The sequence below is a fragment of the Triticum dicoccoides genome, chromosome 4B, assembly GCF_002162155.2.
Source record: "Triticum dicoccoides isolate Atlit2015 ecotype Zavitan chromosome 4B, WEW_v2.0, whole genome shotgun sequence".
Taxonomy (NCBI): domain Eukaryota; kingdom Viridiplantae; phylum Streptophyta; class Magnoliopsida; order Poales; family Poaceae; genus Triticum; species Triticum dicoccoides.
The window spans coordinates 627,714,533-627,737,589 of record NC_041387.1 but is presented as its reverse complement, the minus strand read 5'-3'; positions in this window follow the sequence as shown (position 1 = coordinate 627,737,589).

Sequence of the window (23,057 nt, the reverse complement as noted above, 5' to 3'; positions counted from 1 at the left end):
TCACATCACCCCCGTAGGAGCCAAATGCTCCAGGCTCAGGGCGGCTGACGTGTTAGCCTCCGGCTTCGGCAGATCCGGACTCCTCCATGACGACACCTCCGTGTCGCCCGCTTCATGAGGCGGAGAGTTGGGTGGAGTCTCACTCTCCATCATCTCCGGACGAAGGTCCCCGGAAGACGAACTCTGTTGAGAAGAGCTGCTCGCCGGACTACAAAAGACGATGTCCTGGTTATGGATCTCGAAGTAACATTACACCTTCAAATTAATAAATAACTTACGGCTCGGTGGAGGGCTGGCCCGTGGGTGGGCATGACGCGGTGAGGGTGCCCGTCGCGGCAGAGCCCTCTGGTGATGTTTTCTTCCCTTGCTTGGGCGTCTCCGCCTCCAAGTCTTTGGAGGCGGCCCTCTTCTTCCCGCGTGGGGAGGAGGCTTTGGCCTCCCCTTTCCTGCTATCCTCCATAGGATGGGTAGCGATTTCCCCGGTCTGGATGCATATCGCGTGAAGTTCGGCTTCACTGCCCTTTCCTTCGCCTTTCCCTGAAGGGATTTCGCTGAGCGCCTGGCCCAGCATCTTTGCAATAGTGGAACCAGGCGAGCCTTCAGGAAGTGGCGCCGAACACCTGATTCTCTCCGCCTTATTGAGCCATTCCTGGCCATGGAAGGATTTTCAGAATAATGGTTATGATAAATATAAATGAAGTGTCCAGGCTTCAAGGTTACTTACTTGGGCATCTAGGCGATTGCAGCTTAGGCCCGCATCCTCTGTGGTGTCCGGACACTTTGCTTGTGGTCCGAAGAATAATTTACACATTCCTTCGAGCGTAAGGCCAAAGAAGTGCTTAATAGTCCGCGGACCCTCTGGATTAAACTCCCACATATGGAGAGGCCGACGTTTGCACGGCAACATCCACCGGACTAGCATTACTTGAATTATGCTGACAAGATTTATGTCCCTCCTAATATGCTCCCGGATGCGATTCTGCAGTTCTGGTACATCGCCAGCAGGCCCGTAATTCCATCCCACAACGGTCCAAGACGCCAACTATGATGGGGGGCCTAAGCGGAACTCGGGGGCAGCTACCCACTTTGTGCCTCTGGGAGCGGTGACACAGAACCATCTCCGTTGCCATATGTCGGATACTTCCGGAAAATAACCCTCTGGCCATGGGGCATCAGCGTTCCTGCTTATTATGGCGCCTCCGCAGTCCGCATGTCGCCCCTCGATCATCTTCGGCTTCACATTGAAGGTCTTTATCCATAAGCCGAAGTGTGGGTTGACATGGAGAAAAGCCTCGCACACAATAATGAAAGACGAGATATGGAGGATGGTGTCTAGAGCCAGATCATGGAAATCCAAGCCATAGTAGAACATGAGCCCCCTCACAAAGGGGTCGAGGGTGAGTCCTAGGCCTCGGAGGAAGTGAGGAGTAAAGACGATGCTCTCATTGGGCTCCGACGTGGGGATGACTTGCCCCGGAGCACGAAGCCTATGCTGGATATCAGCAGTCAGGTCCCGACCTCCCTAAGCTTCGCGATATCCTCCTCCTGAATCGAGGAGGCCACCCACCGGCCTGCTGCGTCGGATCCGGACATACTGGAGGATCTGGGGTGTTGGACTTAGGTTTTGGGCGATGGAGCTTGGGGTGCGAGAGGGAGCAGGAGAGGTGGAAATGAGGCGTAGGCCTTGACCCCTTTATAAAAGGGATGAATACCAAGAGTCCTTAGCGTGACCTCTTGAGACTTATCTAAAATACACAGAATTATACCAACGGTCGCCGTGGGGTCACATATGCCCATATTGATGAAAGATCCCGTATTAAGGGGGACACGATCTCTGCTTTGGCAGGACGTGCCGATAAAACCGCCTTGCAACGCGAGTCGAGGTGGAGCAAGAAACGCTGGTTCGTGTTGGACCAGGCCACGATGCAAGGGCACGGCGTACGAAGATTGCCAGCAGAATGGATTTATGCTAAGGGTATGTGAAGATCATCTTGCAGATCCGGACACGGTTTACGTGTTCGATGACTATCTTGGAGTATTCGGAGGAGGAACCCGCCTTGCAATGCCGAAGACAAGACTGTGCACCGGACTCATCGCCATTGAAGCCTGGTTCAGGGGCTACTGAGGGAGTCCTGGATAAGGGGGTATCCAGACAGCTGGACTATATACATCGTCCGGACTATAGAAGCGTCAAGATACAAGACTCAAGACTTCGGCTCGTGTCCGGATAGGACTCTCCTTTGCGTGGAAGACAAGCTTGGCGATCCGGATATTATGTTTCCTTCCTTGTAACTGACTCCATGTAAACCCTAGCTCTCCGGTGTCTATATAAACCGGAGAGCATGGTCCTTAGAAGTCCGATCACAATTACAATCATACCATCATAGGCTAGCTCTTAGGGTTTAACCTCTACGATCTCGTGGTAGATCTACTCTTGAATTCCACATATCTTCAATATTAATCAAGAAGGAAGTAGGGTTTTACCTCCATCGAGAGGGCCCAAACCTGGGTAAACATTGTGTCCCTTTCTTCCTGTTACCATCAGCCTAAGACGCATAGATCGGGACCCCCTACCCGAGATGCGCCGGTTTTGACACCGACAGCAGCGCCGCGCTTCTTGACGACGCCGACTTAGCTCGGCCCTTCAGGAGGCAGCATACCGAAGGTGGCACGGTCAACTTCGTGCTGGTGAGCCCCGGTGAGGCGTCTCGTGGAGGCTATCTTCTGGCCCTCCGCAAGGAGGGCGAGGCGGCGTGCCTCCAGCGTCTCGGCGTCGGCGTCGGCCGGGATGGGGGCGGACAGGTCGTGCAGCGCCGCTTGCAGAGCGTCGTGGGTGTTCTCGCCAGAGGTGGCACCATGGCTGATGACTAACACCTCGGTGACTGTGCTGCCGCTGCTGTCGGCTCGAGGGAGAGGGTCGTCGAAGATTATCACGTTGGTGGGGAAAGCGTCAAGCAATGATGTGTCGGAGTTGACAAGCATCGGGTTGGTGGAGCCAACCGACTCCAAGTCCGTGATAGGATCGCCGGAGACGTATAGTTGGTCGAGGAGGCTGACAAGGCGGCTCTCGGGGCAGCCCATGCCCGCGTCGGATGCAGGCTCGTCGGAGATGCGGGCCTCGCTAAGAAGATCGGCGAGGCAGCTCGATGCACAGGCGTCGTCGATGCCTTGCAGCGCGTTGGGGCAAGCGCCATCAGGCACGTCGGGCTGGCTACGCTTGCTGGGAAGGAAAAGGGTTACCGTCCAGCGCAGGTCTCCGGACGATGGTGCACCTGGCCCCACGGTGGGTGCTAAATGTCGGGTGGTAGGTGCGACATATGCCAACGGGTGGCTTATCATTGTGGGAGCCAGTAAGACGTCGCCGGTGCCTAGAAATGGGATAAGGCGAAGACATGCAGGCCGGCGGATCTTACCCAGGTTTGGGGCTCTCCGTGGAGATAACACCCCTAGTCCTGCTTTGCAGGGTCTCTGCATGATCACTAGATCAATAAGTGGCTACAAGAGGCTTCTTGAGCTGTTTGGTGAAAGGCGGAAGAAGGGCGAGGCTAGCTCTCTTCTCCCCTCAATGTGGTGGCTAAAACTCTTAGGGATCAACCCTTTGCATGGGTGCCCTGGGGGGTTTATATAGGCCTACCCCCCAGGGGTACAATGGTAATCCGGCTGGGCGTGGGCCCTAGCCGTCAGTTTCTACGGTCGCCGGCTTCTCCGCCGGCCGCTGGGGCCCGCCGACTGGTGGGTCCCGCCGGCTGCCGGCCTCTTGGCCGACAAGCAGGCCCCACCTCTTGGGGGTCTTGTTGGGGGGCTGGTTACTGTTGCCTCGCCCTTGATGACGAGGGCTTCGTCGAGGTAAGCATGGCTATAGTGTCGCCGCCTAGCGGGCTCTCACGGTAGCCTTACCTCGTCTTGTCTCCTTAGTGGCGCGTGTGCTTCGAGGAGGGGAGCAACCCGGCCATTGAAAGCCGGCCGCATCCCAGGTCGACTGGGGGAGGCATGGCCGCCTTCGGGCGTCTCTCTGATCAAAGGGGCCCACCGCCTGCGGGCTGTACTGGCAGCCTGTCGTGGAGGGCGTCATGGTCAGCATGACAACAGTGCCGCGCCGGACGGGTGATGGCTTCCCTGTATGGCGTACTGTGGCCATGCGTGCTCCGGGATTCGGGGGTGGCAGGCTTCACTGTTGCCACGCCCTGTCCCATCATCATTATGGGGGTGCAGACTTCGAGGGCACGGTCCTGGCCGCTTGCCAGGGGCCGGCTTCTTGGAGTCGGTCTTTTCGTGGCCGGCTTCTTGGAGTCGGCCCTATCATGGCCTCCTCCATGAGAGTTTAGGGCTGGGCCGCCTTCCGGTAGTCGGCCTGTGAGGCAGCCGGCCGGAGGAAGGCGGCCCCATGTCTTGGGTGCTCGAAGGCTCGATCGGCCTGTTATTTTTTCGAAGGGCAAAAGGGAGCCGGCTAGGCTACCCGTGGTCATTTACTCCGACAGACGGAGACTTGGAGGATGACAATTATATGCCTCTCTCCGAAGACGAGGTGAGCCTCGGCGACGATGAATTTGTCATGCCTGAGGATCCTGTCGAGCAGGAGCGCTTCAAGCGCCAGCTTATACCCACTACAAGAAGCATGAAGAAGAAGCAGCAGCAGCACCAAGCTGATCAAGATCTGCTCACAGACAGATGGACTGAGGTCCTGGCAGCCGAGGAATACGGACTCGAGCGCCCAACCAAAGTTTACCCAAAGCACAAGTTGCTACCTCAACTCGAGGAGGAGGCACTAGAGCCCACACTACCAGCACAGGACGAGGCTGACCGGCCACCTCAGGGTCGAGATAAAGCGGTGTATCAGACCGAACACCAGCCCGTACCTCGTCGCCAATACACTACGGCCCCGGGCAATACGCGGGACCTGCGAGACATATTGTAAAAGTAAGCAGGACAGTCAAGATCGATCTATGGATCGCGGGTGCGCGCCACAAGGCATGATGATGACCATCATGCCGGATACGCTAACAACAAGTCCGGCCGGGCCGAACACAACAGACCAGACTCATTCGAACTGCGTCGTGACATAGCCCGGCATAGAGGCGCCGCACACCCCCTTTGCTTCACTGATGAAGTAATGGATCATGAATTCCCAGAAGAGTTTAAACCAGTAAACATCGAATCATACGATGGCACAACAGACCCCGAAGTATGGATTGAAGATTTCCTTCTCCACATTCACATGGCCTGCGGTGATGATCTACATGCCATCAAGTATCTTCCTCTTAAGCTCAAAGGACCGGCTCAACATTGGCTGAATAGCCTACCGGCAAACTCCATTGGCAGTTGGGAAAACCTGGAGGACGCATTCCTCGACAACTTCCAAGGCACTTATATGCGAGCACCGGATGCTGATGACTTAAGTCACATAACCCAACAGCCTGGAGAGTCAGCCAGCAAATTCTGGACTCGATTCCTAACTAAAAAGAACCAAATCGTCGACTGTACGGACGCCGAAGCCCTAGCGGACTTTAAGCATAATATCCGGGACGAGTGGCTCGCCCGACACCTTGGCCAAGAGAAGCCGAAGTCCATGGCATCCCTCACGACACTCATGACTCGCTTTTGTGCGGGCGAGGACAGCTGGCTCGCTCGCAGCAGCACCACGCCAAGAAATTCCGGCACTTCAGATATCCGCAACAGCAATGGCAAGCCACGGCGCAACAAACATAAGCGTCGGAACAATGGCGACAACACCGAAGACACGGCAGTCAATGCCGGATTCAGCGGCTCCAAGTTCGGTCAGCGGAAAAGGCCGTTTAAAAGAAACAATCCGGGATCTTCAAGTCTGGACCGCATACTCGACCGCTCGTGTCAAATTCACGGCACCCCTGATAAACCAGCCAACCACACTACCAGAGAATGTTGGGTGTTTAAACAGGCCGGCAAGTTGAATGCCGAAAACAAGGACAAGGGGCTACATAGCGAGGACGACAAGGATCCCCGGTGGCCGAACACAGGGGGACAGAAGAAATTTCCTACCCAAGTGAAAATGGTAAACATGATCTATGCCACCCACATTCCTAAGCATGAACGGAAGCGTGCACTAAGGGATGTCTATGCGATGGAGCCAGTCGCCCCAAAGTTCAACCCATGGTCATCCTGCCCGATCACCTTTCACCGCAGGGACCATCCTACCAGTATCCGTCATGGCGGTTCTGTTGGGGAACATAGTAATTTCAAAAAACTTCCTACGTACACGCAAGATCATGGTGATGACATAGCAACGAGAGGGGAGAGTGTTGTCCACGTACCCTCGTAGACCGTAAGCGGACGCGTTATGACAACGCGGTTGATGTAGTCGTACGTCTTCACGATCCGACCGATCCAAGTACCGAACGTACGGCACCTCCGAGTTCAGCACACATTCAGCTCTATGACGATCCCCGGGCTCCGATCCAGCAAAGCTTCGGGGATGAGTTCCGTCAGCACGACGGCGTGGTGACGATGATGATGTTCTACCGGCGCAGGGCTTCGCCTAAACTCCGCGACGATATGACCGAGGTGGAATATGGTGGAGGGGGGCACCGCACACGGCTAAGGAACGATCCATAGATCAACTTGTGTTGTTCCTAGAGGTGCCCCCCTGCCCCCGTATATAAAGGAGCAAGGGGGGAGGGGGCGGCCGGCCTAGGAGGGGCGCGCCAAGGGGAGTCCTACTCCCACCGGGAGTAGGACTCCCTCCTTCCTTGTTGGAGTAGGAGAAAGGGGGAAAGAGGGGGAGAGGAGGAAGGAAAGGGGGGCCGCACCCCTTGTCCAATTCGGACCAGAGGGGGGCTGCGCGCCTCCTTCCTTTCGGCCTCTCTCCTCTATTCCCGTATGGCCCAATAAGGCCCATATACTCCCCGGCGAATTCCCGTAACTCTCCGGTACTCCGAAAAATACCCGAATCACTCGGAACCTTTCCGAACTCCGAATATAGTCGTCCAATATATCGATCTTTACGTCTCGAACCTCGTCATGTCCCCGATCTCATCCGGGACTCCGAACTCCTTCGGTACATCAAAACTCATAAACTCATAATAAAACTGTCATCGAAACCTTAAGCGTGCGGACCCTATGGGTTCGAGAACTATGTAGACATGACCTAGAACTATTCTCGGTCAATAACCAATAGCGGAACCTGGATGCCCATATTGGCTCCTACATATTCTACGAAGATCTTTATCGGTCAAACCGCATAACAACATACGTTGTTCCCTTTGTCATCGGTATGTTACTTGCCCGAGATTTGATCGTCGGTATCCAATACCTAGTTCAATCTCGTTACCGGCAAGTCTCTTTACTCGTTACATAATGCGTCATCTCGCAACTAACTCATTAGTCACATTGCTTGCAAGGCTTATAGTGATGTGCATTACCGAGAGGGCCCAGAGATACCTCTCCGACAATCGGAGTGACAAAACCTAATCTCGAAATACTCCAACCCAACATGTACCTTTGGAGACACCTGTAGTACTCCTTTGTAATCACCCAGTTATGTTGTGACGTTTGGTAGCACCCAAAGTGTTCCTCCGGTAAACGGGAGTTGCATAATCTCATAGTTACAGGAACATGTATAAGTCATGAAGAAAGCAATAGCAACATACTAAATGATCAAGTGCTAAGCTAACGGAATGGGTCAAGTCAATCACATCATTCTTCTAATGATGTGATCCCGTTAATCAAATGACAACTCATGTCTATGGCTAGGAAACTCAACCATCTTTGATTCACGAGCTAGTCAAGTAGAGGCATACTAGTGACACTATGTTTGTCTATGTATTCACACATGTATTATGTTTCCAGTTAATACAATTCTAGCATGAATAATAAACATTTATCATGAAATAAGGAAATAAATAATAACTTTATTATTGCCTCTAGGGCATATTTCCTTCAGTCTCCCACTTGCACTAGAGTCAATAATCTAGTTCATATCGCTATGTGATTTAACACCAATATTCACATCTGCATGTGATTAATACCCATAGTTCACATCATCATGTGATCAACACCCAAAGGGTTTACTAGAGTCAATAATCTAGTTCACATCGCTATGTGATTAACACCCAAAAGAGTACTAAGGTATGATCATGTTTTGCTCGTGAGAGAAGCTTAGTCAACGGGTCTGTCATATTTAGAGCCGTATGTATTTCGCAAATATTCTATGTCCACAATGCTCTGAACGGAGCTACTCTAGCTAATTGCTCCCACTTTCAATATGTATCCAGATTGAGACTTAGAGTCATCTGGATTGGTGTAAAAGCTTGCATCGTTGTAACTTTTACGACGGGCTCTTTTATCACCTCCATAATCAAGAAACATCTCCTTAGTCCTCACTAAGGATATTCTTGACCCATGTCCAGTGATCTACTTATTAGATCAAAAAAAATTCCTTTGCCAAACACAGAGCAAGGTATACAATAGGTCTGGTTCACAGCATAGCATACTTTATAGAACCTATGACTGAGGCATAGGGAATGACTTTTCATTCTCTTTCTATTTTCCGCAATGGTCGGGTCTTGAGTCTTACTCAACTTCACACCTTGTAACACAAGCAAGAACTCCTTCTTTGACTGTTCCATTTTGAACTATTTCAAAAATTTATCAAGGTATGTACTCATTGAAAAATCTTATCAAGCGTCTTGATCTATCTATATAGATCTTGATGCTCAATGTGTAAGCAGCTTCACCAAGGTCTTGCTTTGAAAAACTCTTATTCAAGTATCCTTTCATGCTATCCAGAATTTCCATATCATTTCCAATTAACAATATGTCACCCACATATAATATTAGAAATGCTACAGAGCTCCCACTCACTTTCTTGTAAATACAGGATTCTTCAAAAGTCTGTATAAAACCATATGCTTTGATCAACTCATCAAAGCATATATTCCAACTCCGAGATGCTTGCACCAGTCCATAGATGGATCGCTGGAGCTTGCACAATTTGTTAGCACCTTTAGGATTGACAAAACCTTCTGGTTGCATCATATACAACTCTTCTTTAAGAAAACCATTAAGGAATGCAGTTTTGTTTATCCATTTGCCAGATTTCATAAAATGCGGCAATTGCTAACATGATTCAGACAGACTTAAGCATAGATACGAGTGAGAAACTCTCATCGTAGTCAACACCTTGAACTTGTCGAAAACCTTTTGCGACAATTCTAGCTTTGTAGATAGTAACACTATCAGCGTCCGTCTTCCTCTTGAAGATCCATTTAATCTCAATGTCTCGCCGATCATTTGGCAAGTCAATCAAAGTACATACTTTGTTTTCATACATGGATCTTATCTCAGATCTCATGGCCTCAAGCCATTTTGCGGAATCTGGGCTCACCATCGCTTCTTCATAATTCGTAGGTTCGTCATGGTCTAGTAACATAACTTCCAGAACAGGATTACCGTACCACTCTAGTGCGGATCTTACTCTGTAAGACCTACGAGGTTCTGTAGTAACTTAATCTGAAGTTTCATGATCATCATCATTAACTTCCTCACTAATTGGTGTAGTAGTCACAGGAACAGATTTCTGTGATGAACTACTTTCAAATGAGGGAGCAGGTACAGTTACCTTATCAAGTTCTACTTTCCTCCCACTCACTTCTTTCGAGAGAAACTCCTTCTCTAGAAAGGATCCATTCTTAGCAACGAATGTTTTGCCTTTGGATTTGTGATAGAAGGAGTACCCAACAGTTTCCTTTGGGTATTCTATGACGACGCACTTCTCCGATTTGGGTTCGAGCTTATCAGGTTGAAAACCTTTTTCATATAAGCATCGCAACTCCAAACTTTAAGAAACGACAGCTTAGGTTTACTTCTAAACCATAGTTCATACATGTCGTCTCAACGGATTTAGATGGTGCCCTTTTAACGTGAATGCAGCTGTCTCTAATGCATAACCCCAAAACGATAATGGTAAATCAGTAAGAGACATCATAGATCGCACCATATCCAATAAAGTGCGGTTACGACGTTCGGACACACCATAACGTTGTGGTGTTCCAGGTGGCGTGAGCTGTGAAACTATTCCACATTGTTTTAATTGAAGACCAAACTCGTAACTCAAATATTCGTCTCCGCGATCAGATCGCAGAAACTTTATTTTCTTGTTACGATGATTTTTCCACTTCATTCTGAAATTCTTTGAACCTTTCAACTATTTCAGACTTATGTTTCATCAAGTAGATATACCCATATCTACTCAAATCATCTTGTGAAGGTCAGAAAATAACGATACTTGCCACGAGCATCAACACTCATTGAATCGCATACATCGGTATGTATTATTTCCAATAAGTCAGTAGCTTGTTCCATTGTTCCGGAGAACGGAGTTTTAGTCATCTTGCCCAAACTGCACGGTTCGCAAGCATCAAATGATTCATAACCAAGTGATTCCGAAAATCCATCTTTATGGAGTTTCTTCATGCGCTTTACACCGATATGACCCAAACGGCAGTGCCACAAATAAGTTGCACTATCATTATTAGCTTTGCATCTTTTGGCATGAATATTATGAATATGTGTATCACTACGATCGAGATCCAACAAACTATTTTCATTGGGTGTATAACCATTGAAGGTCTTATTCATGTAAACAGAATAACAATTATTCTTTAACTTCAAATGAATAACTGTATCGCAATAAACATGATCAAATCATATTCATGCTCAACGCAAACGCTAAATAACATTTATTTAGGTTTAACACTAATCCCAAAAGTATAGGGAGTGTGTGATGATGATCATATCAATCTTGGAACTACTTCCAACACTCATCGTCACTTCCCCTTCAACTAGTCTCTGTTTATTCTGTAACTCCTGTTTCGAGTTACTAATCTTAGCAACCGAACAAGTATCAAATACTCAGGGGCTACTATAAACACTAGTAAGGCACACATCAATAACCTGTATATCAAATATACCCTTGTTCACTTCGCCATCCTTCTTATCCACCAAATATTCAGGGCATTTCCGCTTCCAGTGACAATTTCCTTTGCAGTGTAATCACTTAGTCTTAGGCTTAGGTCCAGACTTGGGTTTCTTCACTTGAGTAGCAACTTGCTTGATGTTCTTCATGAAGTTCCCCTTCTTCCCTTTGTCCTTTATCTTGAAACTAGTGATCTTGTCCACCATCAACACTTTTGATGTTTTTCTTTGATTTCTACCTTCGTCAATTTCAGCATCACGAAGAGCTCGGGAATCGTTTTCGTCATCCCTTGCATTATAGTTCATCACGAAGTTTTACTAACTTGGTGGTGGTGACTAGAGAATTATGTCAATCACTATCTTATCTGGAAGATTAACTCCCACTTGATTCAAGCGATTGTAGAAACCAGACAATCTGAGCACATGCTCACTAGTTGAGCGATTCTCCTCCATCTTTTAGCTATAGAACTTGTTGGAGACTTCATATCTCTCAACTCGGGTATTTGCTTGAAATATTAACTTCAACTCCTGGAACATCTCATATGGTCCATGACGTTCAAAACATTTTTGAAGTCCCGATTCTAAGCCGTTAAGTATGTGCACTAAACTATCAAGTAGTCATCATATTGAGCTAGCCAAACGTTCATACTGTCTGCATCTGCTCCTGCAATAGGTTTGTCACCTAGCGGTGCATTAAGGACATAATTCTTCTGTGCAGCAATGAGGATAAACCTCATATCACGGATCCAATCCGCATCATTGCTACTAACATTTTTCAACAAAATTTTCTCTAGGAACATATCAAAATAAACATATGAAAGCAACAACGCGAGCTATTGATCTACAACATAATTTGCAAAATACTACCAGGACTAAGTTCATGATAAATTTAAGTTCAATTAATCATATTACTTAAGAACTCCCACTTAGACAAACATCTCTCGAGTCATCTAAGTGATCACGTGATCCAAATCAACTAAACCATGACCGATCATCGCGTGAGATGGAGTAGTTTTCAATGGTGAACATCACTATGTTGATCATATCTACTATATGATTCACGCTCGACCTTTCGGTCTCCGTGTTCCGAGGCCATATCTGCATATGCTAGGCTCGTCAAGTTTAACCTGAGTATTCCGCGTGTGCAAAACTGGCTTGCACCCGTTGTAGATGGACTAGAGCTTATCACACCCGATCATCACGTGGTGTCTGGGCACGACGAACTTTGGCAACGGTGCATACTCAGGGAGAACACTTCTTGATAATTAGTGAGAGATCATCTTAAAATGCTACCGTCAATCAAAGCAAGATAAGATGCATAAAGGATAAACATCATATGCAATCAATATAAGTGATATGATATGGCCATCATCATCTTGTGCTTGTGATCTCCATCTCCGAAGCACCGTCGTGATCACCATCGTCACTGGCGCGACACCTTGATCTTCATCATAGCATCGTTGTCGTTTACGCCATCTATTGCATCTACGACTATCGCTACTGCTTAGTGATAAAGTAAAGCAATTACAGGGCGTTTGCATTTCATACAATAAAGCGACAACCATATGGCTCCTGCCAGTTGCCGATAACTTCGGTTACAAACATGATCATCTCATACAATAAAATATAGCATCACGTCTTGACCATATCACATCACAACATGCCCTGCAAAAACAAGTTAGACGTCCTCTACTTTGTTGTTGCAAGTTTTACCTGGCTGTTACGGGCTTAGCAAGAACCGTTCTTACCTACGCATCAAAACCACAACGATAGTTCGTCAAGTTAGTGTTTTTTTAACCTTCGCAAGGACCGGGCGTAGCCACACTCGATTCAGCTAAAGTGAGAGAGACAGACACCCGCCAGCCACCTTTAAGCACGAGTGCTCGTAACGGTCAAACCAGTCTCGCGTAAGCGTACGCGTAATGTTGGTCCGGGCCGCTTCATCTCACAATACCGCCGAACCAAAGTATGACATGCTGGTAAGCAGTATGACTTGTATCGCCCACAACTCACTTGTGTTCTACTCGTGCATATGACATCTACGCATAAAACCTGGCTCTGATACCACTGTTGGGGAACGTAGTAATTTCAAAAAAATTCCTACGTACACGCAAGATCATGGTGATGACATAGCAACGAGAGGGGAAGAGTGTTGTCCACGTACCCTCGTAGACCGTAAGCGGAAGCGTTATGACAACGCGGTTGATGTAGTCGTACGTCTTCACGATCCGACCGATCCAAGTACCGAACGTACGGCACCTCCGTGTTCAGCACACGTTCAGCTCGATGACGATCCCCGGGCTCCGATCCAGCAAAGCTTCGGGGATGAGTTCCGTCAGCACGACGGCGTGGTGACGATGATGATGTTCTACCGGCGCAGGGCTTCGCCTAAACTCCGCGACGATATGACCGAGGTGGAATATGGTGGAGGGGGGCACCGCACACGGCTAAGGAACGATCCGTAGATCAACTTGTGTTGTTCCTAGAGGTGCCCCCTGCCCCCGTATATAAAGGAGCAAGGGGGGAGGGGGCGGCCGGCCTAGGAGGGGCGCGCCAAGGGGAGTCCTTCCTTGTTGGAGTAGGAGAAAGGGGGAAAGAGGGGGAAAGGAGGAAGGAAAGGGGGGCCGCACCCCTTGTCCAATTCGGACCAGAGGGGGGCTGCGCGCCTCCTTCCTTTCGGCCTCTCTCCTCTATTCCCATATGGCCCAATAAGGCCCATATACTCCCCGGCGAATTCCCGTAACTCTCCGGTACTCCGAAAAATACCCGAATCACTCGGAACCTTTCCGAACTCCAAATATAGTCGTCCAATATATCGATCTTTATGTCTTGACCATTTCGAGACTCCTCGTCATGTCCCCGATCTCATCCGGGACTCCGAGCTCCTTCGGTACATCAAAACTCATAAACTCATAATAAAACTGTCATCGAAACCTTAAGCGTGCGGACCCTACGGGTTCGAGAACTATGTAGACATGACCTAGAACTATTCTCGGTCAATAACCAATAGCGGAACCTGGATGCCCATATTGGCTCCTACATATTCTACGAAGATCTTTATCGGTCAAACCGCATAACAACATACGTTGTTCCCTTTGTCATCGGTATGTTACTTGCCCGAGATTCGATCGTCGGTATCCAATACCTAGTTCAATCTCGTTACCGGCAAGTCTCTTTACTCGTTACATAATGCATCATCTCGCAACTAACTCATTAGTCACATTGCTTGCAAGGCTTATAGTGATGTGCATTAGCGAGAGGGCCCAGAGATACCTCTCTGACAATCGGAGTGACAAAACCTAATCTCGAAATACGCCAACCCAACATGTACCTTTGGAGACACCTGTAGTACTCCTTCATAATCACCCAGTTACGTTGTGACGTTTGGTAGCACCCAAAGTATTCCTCCGGTAAACGGGAGTTGCATAATCTCATAGTTACAGGAACATGTATAAGTCATGAAGAAAGCAATAGCAACATACTAAACGATCAAGTGCTAAGCTAACGGAATGGGTCAAGTCAATCACATCACTCTTCTAATGATGTGATCCCATTAATCAAATGACAACTCATGTCTATGGCTAGGAAACTCAACCATCTTTGATTCACGAGCTAGTCAAGTAGAGGCATACTAGTGACACTATGTTTGTCTATGTATTCACACATGTATTATGTTTCTGGTTAATACAATTCTAGCATGAATAATAAACATTTATCATGAAATAAGGAAATAAATAATAACTTTGTTATTGCCTCTAGGGCATATTTCCTTCAGGTTCATCCACCTTGGTCCCCGACCCAATCATTGACAGATTCCACACCACGCGAGTCCTCAGGGACGATGGCAGCAGCCTGAACCTGCTTTATCAGGACACAGTGTGCAAAATGGGCATCGATCCCTCAAGGATCAAACCCACCAAAAAAACCTTTAAAGGTGTCGCAAGTGTAGATGCCTGTTGTACGGGCTCAATAACACTGGAAGTGGTCTTCGGATCTTCGGATAACTTCCGGAGCGAGGAGTTAATCTTCGATATCGTCCCTTTACGTAGTGGCTATCATGCACTACTTGGACGAACCGCATTTTCTCGCAATGCGGTACCACACTATGCATATCTCAAGCTCAAGATGCCAGGACTCGTGGGGTTATAACAGTCAATGGAAACACAGACCACTCTCTCCGTACGGAGGAGCACACTACGGCCCTCGCAGCAGAAGTACAAAGCAGCCTTCTTCGGCAGACCGTCAACTCGGCGATAAAAACCCCGAACACCGTTAAGAGAGTCTGGAGTACTCTGCAACAGGATCGTCCGACATGACTAGAGCTCGACTAGCAATTCGGCCTCCTTCCTAGTCCCATTCAGGCGGCATTTGTGTCGTGCGTACACAATTACGCACTCAAAATACCATGGGCATAGGCGGAGGCACGACGGTGATGCGGTCCACAGTGCGGCTCAACCGTCACGAGACCCGCATACGCTCATCATCTTCTTTCTTTTCAGGACCCTACTTTCGGGCAGCCCCTTCAGAGAACCTGATCATCAGACTCATCACGGGAAGGAAAAACCAAGGAGGCAAGAGGCTTTGCGTACAAGGGAATACCCAGGTGGTCTCTGTTAATGATCGTTATACCTGTTTTACATACCCACGCGCAGCCTGCCCTTGGACAGGACATGTCAAATAGTCCTATTTTTGCTTATCGCATTACTTGTACACATACGCTTTGACGTACTATTTAAATAACAATGGGAAACAATATACAGCATCGGCTTATTATTATTTTCTTTATATTTTCCCTTGAGTGCTTATTTAATATTGCACCCGTACACTTTGGTACGTTCGGTTTGCCTGGGGCTTTATTATGCCCCATAACACGACAAGTAAAGTCCGAACACTTTCGACAATGCGGCACCCCGAACTTATAGCATTATATGCATCAGCTCCGAATCATGTCTTGGGTCAATAGTTGGGTTTTCCCGGCTCTCTTGTTTTGGTACCTTATGTTCCGTTATATCGGCTAAGGTAGCGCAGGGAGAACTACTATGATTGTGTCCCGGTTCTTCCGGACGAGCACCTCAGTAGAGAAAGCCGAAAACTGACTAGCATGATGCGGCGGGAGCTGTTCGCTGTTCGAGAGGTCTTAAATCCTTAAAGATTTTTTCTGCTTCAAGCAAGGAATCGGCCTTGTCCGATTTAGGCGTGTATAGCGCCCCAAGTTTGGTCTTCTAAATACTAGGGGCTTCACCAAAATTTAAAATGTAGACTTTTATGGCTAAGTGAGAGTGATAAAGCCGCATAGTCCGATTGCCTTGTTCGTTACGCTAAACACCTCCTTAAAGGACCAAAAATTTGGATAAAGAGTGCTTGGGTTTACCACGAACACCCCAGTACTAGTTACACGGGGGCGGAAGCCGACGACTGGCCAACTTTCAGTATTTTATAGATGGCCCCACAGAAGGTTATATTTTAAATCAAAAAGCATCATATAGCGCACACGAACTCGTTTTCATATTACAGGACGACATGAGTAAATTCACTCAAATATTACATCCTTGGCACATTCATCAGCCACAAGGCGGGCGCATTTCATAACGCCGTCATAATACTTCTTGGGGTGGCGATGCACCTTGCCCTCTGATGGTCCCTCTGTCACTAGCTTCTCTGCATCCATTTTGGCCCAGTGCATTTTTGCGCGGGCAAAGGCTTGGCGGGCACCCTCAATACAGACGGATCGCTTAATAACTTCAAGCCACGGACAGGCATTTATCATCTACTTTATAAGGCCGAAGTAGTTGTCGGGCAGGGGCTCGCCAGGCCACAGCCGGACTATGAAGTCCTTCATGGCCAGTTCGGCCGCCTTGTGGAGTTCGACCAATTGCTTCAGTTGGTCACTCAAGGGCATCGGATGTTCGGCCCCAGCATACGGGGACCAGAACAACTTCTCCGTCGAGCTCCCCTCTTCGGCACAGTAGAACTCCGTGGCATCCGATATGCTGCGTGGCAGATCTGCGAATGCCCCTGGAGAGCTCCGAATTTGGGTAAGTAAAAGAAATGTCTCCTCCACATGCTTGCTTTGCATAATGAATGCCTTACCCGCCGCTATCTTCTTGGCCGCCTGAATTTCCTGGAGGGCCTTTTGGGCTTCGGCCTTGGCGTCTCTCGCGCTCTGGAGGGCCTTCGCAATCTTGGATTCTTGCGTCTTGAAGTCATGCTCCAAGGCCTCGAATTTTTTGCCGAAGTCCTGGAGCTCTTGTTGTACCTCACTCACCCGAGCATCCTGTTTCTCATGCTCGGTGCGCTCCTGGGCTGCCTTGTCTTCGGCCTCAGACAGCGCTTTCTTCAGGGCCACCACTTCGGTCGTGGCCCCTATTGAAAATCATGATGCCTCTGTTAGCATCCCAATTTTTTCCCTTATATGACACACAGACGGGGTATCACTTAACTTTGTTCTCTTCGAGCTGCCTCTTCATGAGACTGAGCTCTTCTTCGACCTGCCTCAGGTCCCGCTTGAGTCCGGTGACCTCCGCAGTACGGGTGGCAGCGGCCAACAGCAATGCCTACTTATTCACATAGACATTTACTGTTAGACTCCTGCAGATAAAAATTGACCCTCCGTTTGGCTTTTCTTTCCGAACACCAAACAGAGTATCAGGGGCTACTGTCTATCAGGTGATATTTTCTTAATCTTTTGATTACTTACCTCAAAGCCTGTTAGAAGGCTGGCGCAGGCTTTGGTCAATCCGCTTTTGGCGGATCGAACCTTCTCAATCACCGTACTCATAAGAGTGCGGTGCTCTTCGTCGATGCAAGTGCCGCGAAGCACTTCCAGCAAACTATATGATGCCTCCGGCTGGACAAAGGTCATCGGCACAGACGGCTCGCCCTCCTTAGCGAGGGGCTGCCTACTCGAGTCTGGAACCTTTGGAGGTTCCAGTGCAGTATTCGGCTGGGAACCAGACTTGTTGCGACTCCCATCAGCATAATCCATGGGGATCTTACCCCCCCCTATGTGCCCGGTGTCTGGGATTTCGCCTTGGGGCGTCTCCAGATCCGTCGCCCCCTGTTCTGGTATCCTTTGGGACAACACCTCAGTGTCATCCACAGGCCATGGGGAGGTGGCCGTCGGGAGTAAATAGCTATTCATCGCCGATTCACTCAAGGACCCATCCGAATAGGATACTCAAGGTGGGACCTAGCCAGACTGCATATGCATGTTCGGCGTTATGACAAGCAATAAAGCAAAACATACCAAAAGTATTAGTGTCCAGATACTTACGACTTTAATCAGGGCTTGCTCCTGGGCAACCACTCCTCGTCGCTGTAGGCGGCTGTTGTGGATTGATCCGGAGGGAGGGTCCTTCCCTTCTTGGACCCTTCGGCCTCCCCAGATGGGGCGGCCTTCCTTTTCTTCTCCTCCCTGGTCGGGGGAGGAATTTCCTCTTCCTCCTCCTCGTATTCATTGGAGGAGTGCGCCTCGGCGTCTTCGGACAAGGCGTCCGATGTGGCCTTGCACCGGAGACCTTTCCTGGTCCCTGTAGCCTTCTTCCTGGCCTTCTTCTCTAGCATCTTGTAAGGCGCCGGAACCAGCATCTCCGTCAGGAGCGCGGTTGCTGGATCTTCAGGCAGCGGAGCCGGATAGTCGACCTGCTCCGCCGTCGCCACATAGTCCTGTTTTGTCATCATGGTGGCTTAAAATCCTCCCACAAATGTACTAGGAAAGGCACATCTTGTGATATTTAGAGAGCTTACCGGATTGGCAGGGCGCTTTGTGCTGAGTCTGCGGTCCTCGGAAGTGGGAGGAGGTACTTCGGCAGCTTTGAACAGCACCTTCCAGACGTCTTTATGCGTCGTGTCGAAGAGCTCTCGCAGCATCTTGTGTTCGGCCATATCAAACTCCCACATATTGAACGCCCGTCTTTGACACAGGAGGATCCGGCAGAAGAGCATGACCTGGACCACGTTGACAATCTTGATCTTCTTGTCTACCATATTTTTGATGCAGTTCTGGAGTCCGGTCAGCTCTGCAGGCGCACCCCAGGCCAAGCCCTTCTTTTCCCAGGAGGTGAGCCGCATGGGGATGCCGGATCGAAATTCGGGGGCCGCCGCCCAGTTGGCATCGCGCGGCTCGGTGATGTAGAACCACCCCGATTGCCACCCCTTCACGATCTCCACGAAGGAGCCTTCAAGCCAGGTAACGTTGGGCATCTTGCCCACCATGGCGCCTCCGCACTCCGCTTGCTGGACGCTCACTATCTTCGGCTTCACGTTGAAGATCTTTAGCCACAGGCCGAAGTGGGGCTTGATGCGGAGGAAGGCCTCGCACATGACGATAAATGCCGAGATGTTGAGGACAAAATTTGGGGCCAGATCATGAAAATCTAACCCATAGTAGAACATGAGCCCGCGGACAAATGGGTGAAGTGGAAATCCCAGTCCGCGGACGAAATGAGAGAGGAATACTACTCTTTCTCAAGATTTTGGAGTGGGGATGACCTGCCCCTTCACCGGAAGCCTGTGCGTGATGTTTGCATCCAGGTATCCGGCCTCCCGAAGCTTCGTAATGTCCTCCTCCGTAATGTAGGAGTCCTTCCACTTGCCTCCTGCTCCGAACATGTCGTGAATGGCTTTACGGAGAAGGTGAGAACTTGGGCGCTGGAGCTCGAGGGTGCAAGAATGGATGAATAGAGGAGGAAGAAGGCGTGGGTGAAAATGGGGGATCCTTATCTCTTTATAAAGGCGGTAGAAACTGTGCGCCTACCAACTTGCTTGTTAAAATCACTTATTTTCCAAGCGCCACGATTGATGGCACGGTTGGGTTACCCATACCCGTATTGATGAGAATCCCGCGATAAGGGGACACGATCTCTGCATTGACAAGACATGCCAAGGAAACCGCCTCGCAATATGTGCGGTAGCTGGTTGTGAAAAGCGGTTCGAATAATGATCGGGCCATGGCGTGATGTCACGCTATGAAGAGTTGTCAGCAGATTAGATTTGTGGAATATTGTTATCTCTACGGTGGTATGTGAAATTTGTTTTGCAGAGCCAGACACGATTCTCGTGTTCAAAATCTTCTATGGAGTCTTCGGAGATGGAACCCGCCTTGCAATGTCGAAGACAATCTGCGCGCCGGACTCATCGTCATTGAAGCCTGGTTCAGGGGCTACTGAGGGAGTCCTGGATTAGGGGGTATCCGGATAGCCGGACTATATACCTTGGTCGGACTGTTGGAATATGAAGATACAAGATTGAAGACTTCGTCCCGTGTCTGGATGGGACTCTCCTTGGCATGGAAGGCAAGCTTGGCAATTCGGATATGTAGACCTCCTTCTCTGTAACCGACTCTGTGTAACCCTAGCCCCCTTCGGTGTCTATATAAACTGGAGGGTTTAGTCCATAGGACAAGAACAATCATAACCATAGGCTAGCTTCTAGGGTTTAGCCTCTATGATCTCGTGGTAGATCTACTCTTGTATTCCACATATCTTCAATATTAATCAAGTAGGAAGTAGGGTATTACCTCAATCGAGAGGGCCTAAACCTGGGTAAACATCGTGTCCCCAGCCTCCTGTTACCATTAGCCTTACACGCACAGTTCGGGACCCCCTACCCGAGATCCGCCGGTTTTGACACCAACACCCCTTATACAAGGCGAGGCGTTCTAGTCCAACCCGGCGCGCGCCGCTCAGTCACTGACGTCTATTAAGCTTCGGCTGATGCGTACGACGTAGAACGCCCATACTATGCCCACGTGATGGTTAGTGCTATCAGGCCAAAGGCCCCTCGGATCAAATATCCAAATCGTAGTGGATTAGGAATGCGGGGTAACTAGCAGAGACTCACGAAGGATGTGACCCCGTCGCCCCGTCTCGAGGACTTGCGGCAAGGGCCAAGAATGCCCGGCCACGCCTCATAATTATCTCGCGGGCACCTTCCAGGTCAACCCGACTCCACATCACTCACAATTATGCTCGCGCGGGTACCCCTCAGGGCTGACCCGTCTTTAGTAACATGGTTCAGTGTAAAGTCATAGTAACCATAATAATTGTGTGTCTAACACCAAGGGGAACCCTGAGGAACCACCCTCGATGGATTCCACTTGATGTGATCATCAAGGTGAATGTAAGAGGAACCACACTCGAGGTTCACAGTTGAGGGGTTGCACGACAGAGTCGTATCGGAACTGGTTAAGGAGAAAATCACCCTCGATGACAACGACCGAATAGCTACACTACAGAGATCTCATCAGGAGTGATGTATGAGGTTCCACCCTCGACGCTCGATGGTAACTCTGCAGAGTCGAGCAACAAAAGGGGCGTGATGTGATGTGAGGTGGCGGGCTCTGGTCGTCGATCACGTTGATCGAGTCGTCGATGATGAAGCAGGGGCAACAAGGACCAGGTGGGGGTCACTGATGGATCATTAATCAACCTATACTAAGCAGTTTAGGATAAGCAGGTAGGTAACAATAAGCAGGTTACAAAAGCAGGCTATGCATCAGAATAGGAGCAAACAATAACAGTAGCAAAATCTAATGCAAGCATGAGAGAATTGAATTGGCGATATCAGGATGATCAAAAGGGGGGGCTTGCCTGGAAGCTCTGCTGGAAAGGAAGAAGTGTCGTTGTCGACGTAGTCGATCACTGGGGCATCATCGGCCTTGAGGTCTGTCGGAGAGAAGAGGGGGAAGAAACAGTAAATATAAAGCACACAAATATATTATTAAGCATGACATGACGAAAAGCAAAACTAGGGTCGACCTAACGTAGTGCTGCACGAAATAGGTGAAGCGGGAAAACAACCGAGAATGTTTTCCCGGTTCCAAACATGTGTGAGACAGATGACCGGAGGGGGAATGTTCCATGTTCAGGTAGTTAGAGGCATCTAGCTGGTAAACAGACCGCGTATTCGGATTCGTTGGATTTTCCTGAGCAACTTTCATATATAAAACATTTTCATCGGAGTTACGGTTTATTTTCTATGAATTTCTAAAGTTTAAAAGATATTCTAAAATTTCTGGATTTAAAACTAGAAGAATTAACGGAAAAGGGATATGACGTCATCATGACGTGCGGGTGACGTCAGAAGTCAACACAGGTCGGCTGACCAGGTCAAACCTGACCCGTGGGTCCAGCAGGACCCACATGTCAGCCTGTGTTAGCTTAACAGTGGATTAAACTAATCTAACTAAGCTAATTAGGGGTGTGGGCCCCATATGTCAGTGAGCATTTAGGCTATTATAGTTACTTTTATTTATAAAAACGTTTATTATACTAATTATCAGAGTGGGGGCCCACATGTCTGTGACAGGAGCCGGCCCAGTCAGCGTTGACCGAGGTCAACTGGCCAAAGTGGGACCCTTGGGCCCACCATTCAGTGGCCCAGGCGGTGCCACGCGGGTGCCACATCGATGACGTCACCGGAATCACGCCGGCGACCATTCCCACGGCGGAAGTTCGCCGGACTTGCTCGGATTTCCAGCACAGTGCACCATTCCGCGTGTTTTCGGTGGCGTTCGAACTAGTAGATCGCCCCGCGTCGATCTAGAGCGATCCCAGGTGCGGGGGTGGCCGGAGTGGAGCTCAACGACGACCGTGGGCGGCGTCAGAATACGGGCCTCTCTGAAAACCACGCTACGGGATGCATTCTAGCTAACAAACGACACTAGCAGGCTCTACGGACCTCCAACAACTCGACGGAGGCCACGGCTTGGCTCGGAGAGGGACGGGGTGAGCACAACGAGCTCGCGGATGAGGCCGCATGCGGCAATGGCGACGGCGGCACCGCGAGCCATATATGGTGCATGAGGAGGAACCAGAGGAAGGAGGAGGGGCGGAGGCTTACGACGCGGCACACGTCGGCCCTCGAGTGAACGGGAGATCAGAGGGGAGGCGGAATCGATCGCGGCGGACGGCGGCGACCGAAGTTGGGGAAAATATTGACCCAGCCGCTACAAGGCACTCCAGCTCGTCCTGAAGCGCGGAGGCGACGTAGAGGGAGCTCGGGGACTCGGCGGATCGATGAATGGTGGTCAGGGCCACGCCTATGGCGAGGCTTCAGCGGTGATCTCGGTCGGGCGAGGGGGAGCAGAGAGAGCGGCCGAGATGGAGAGG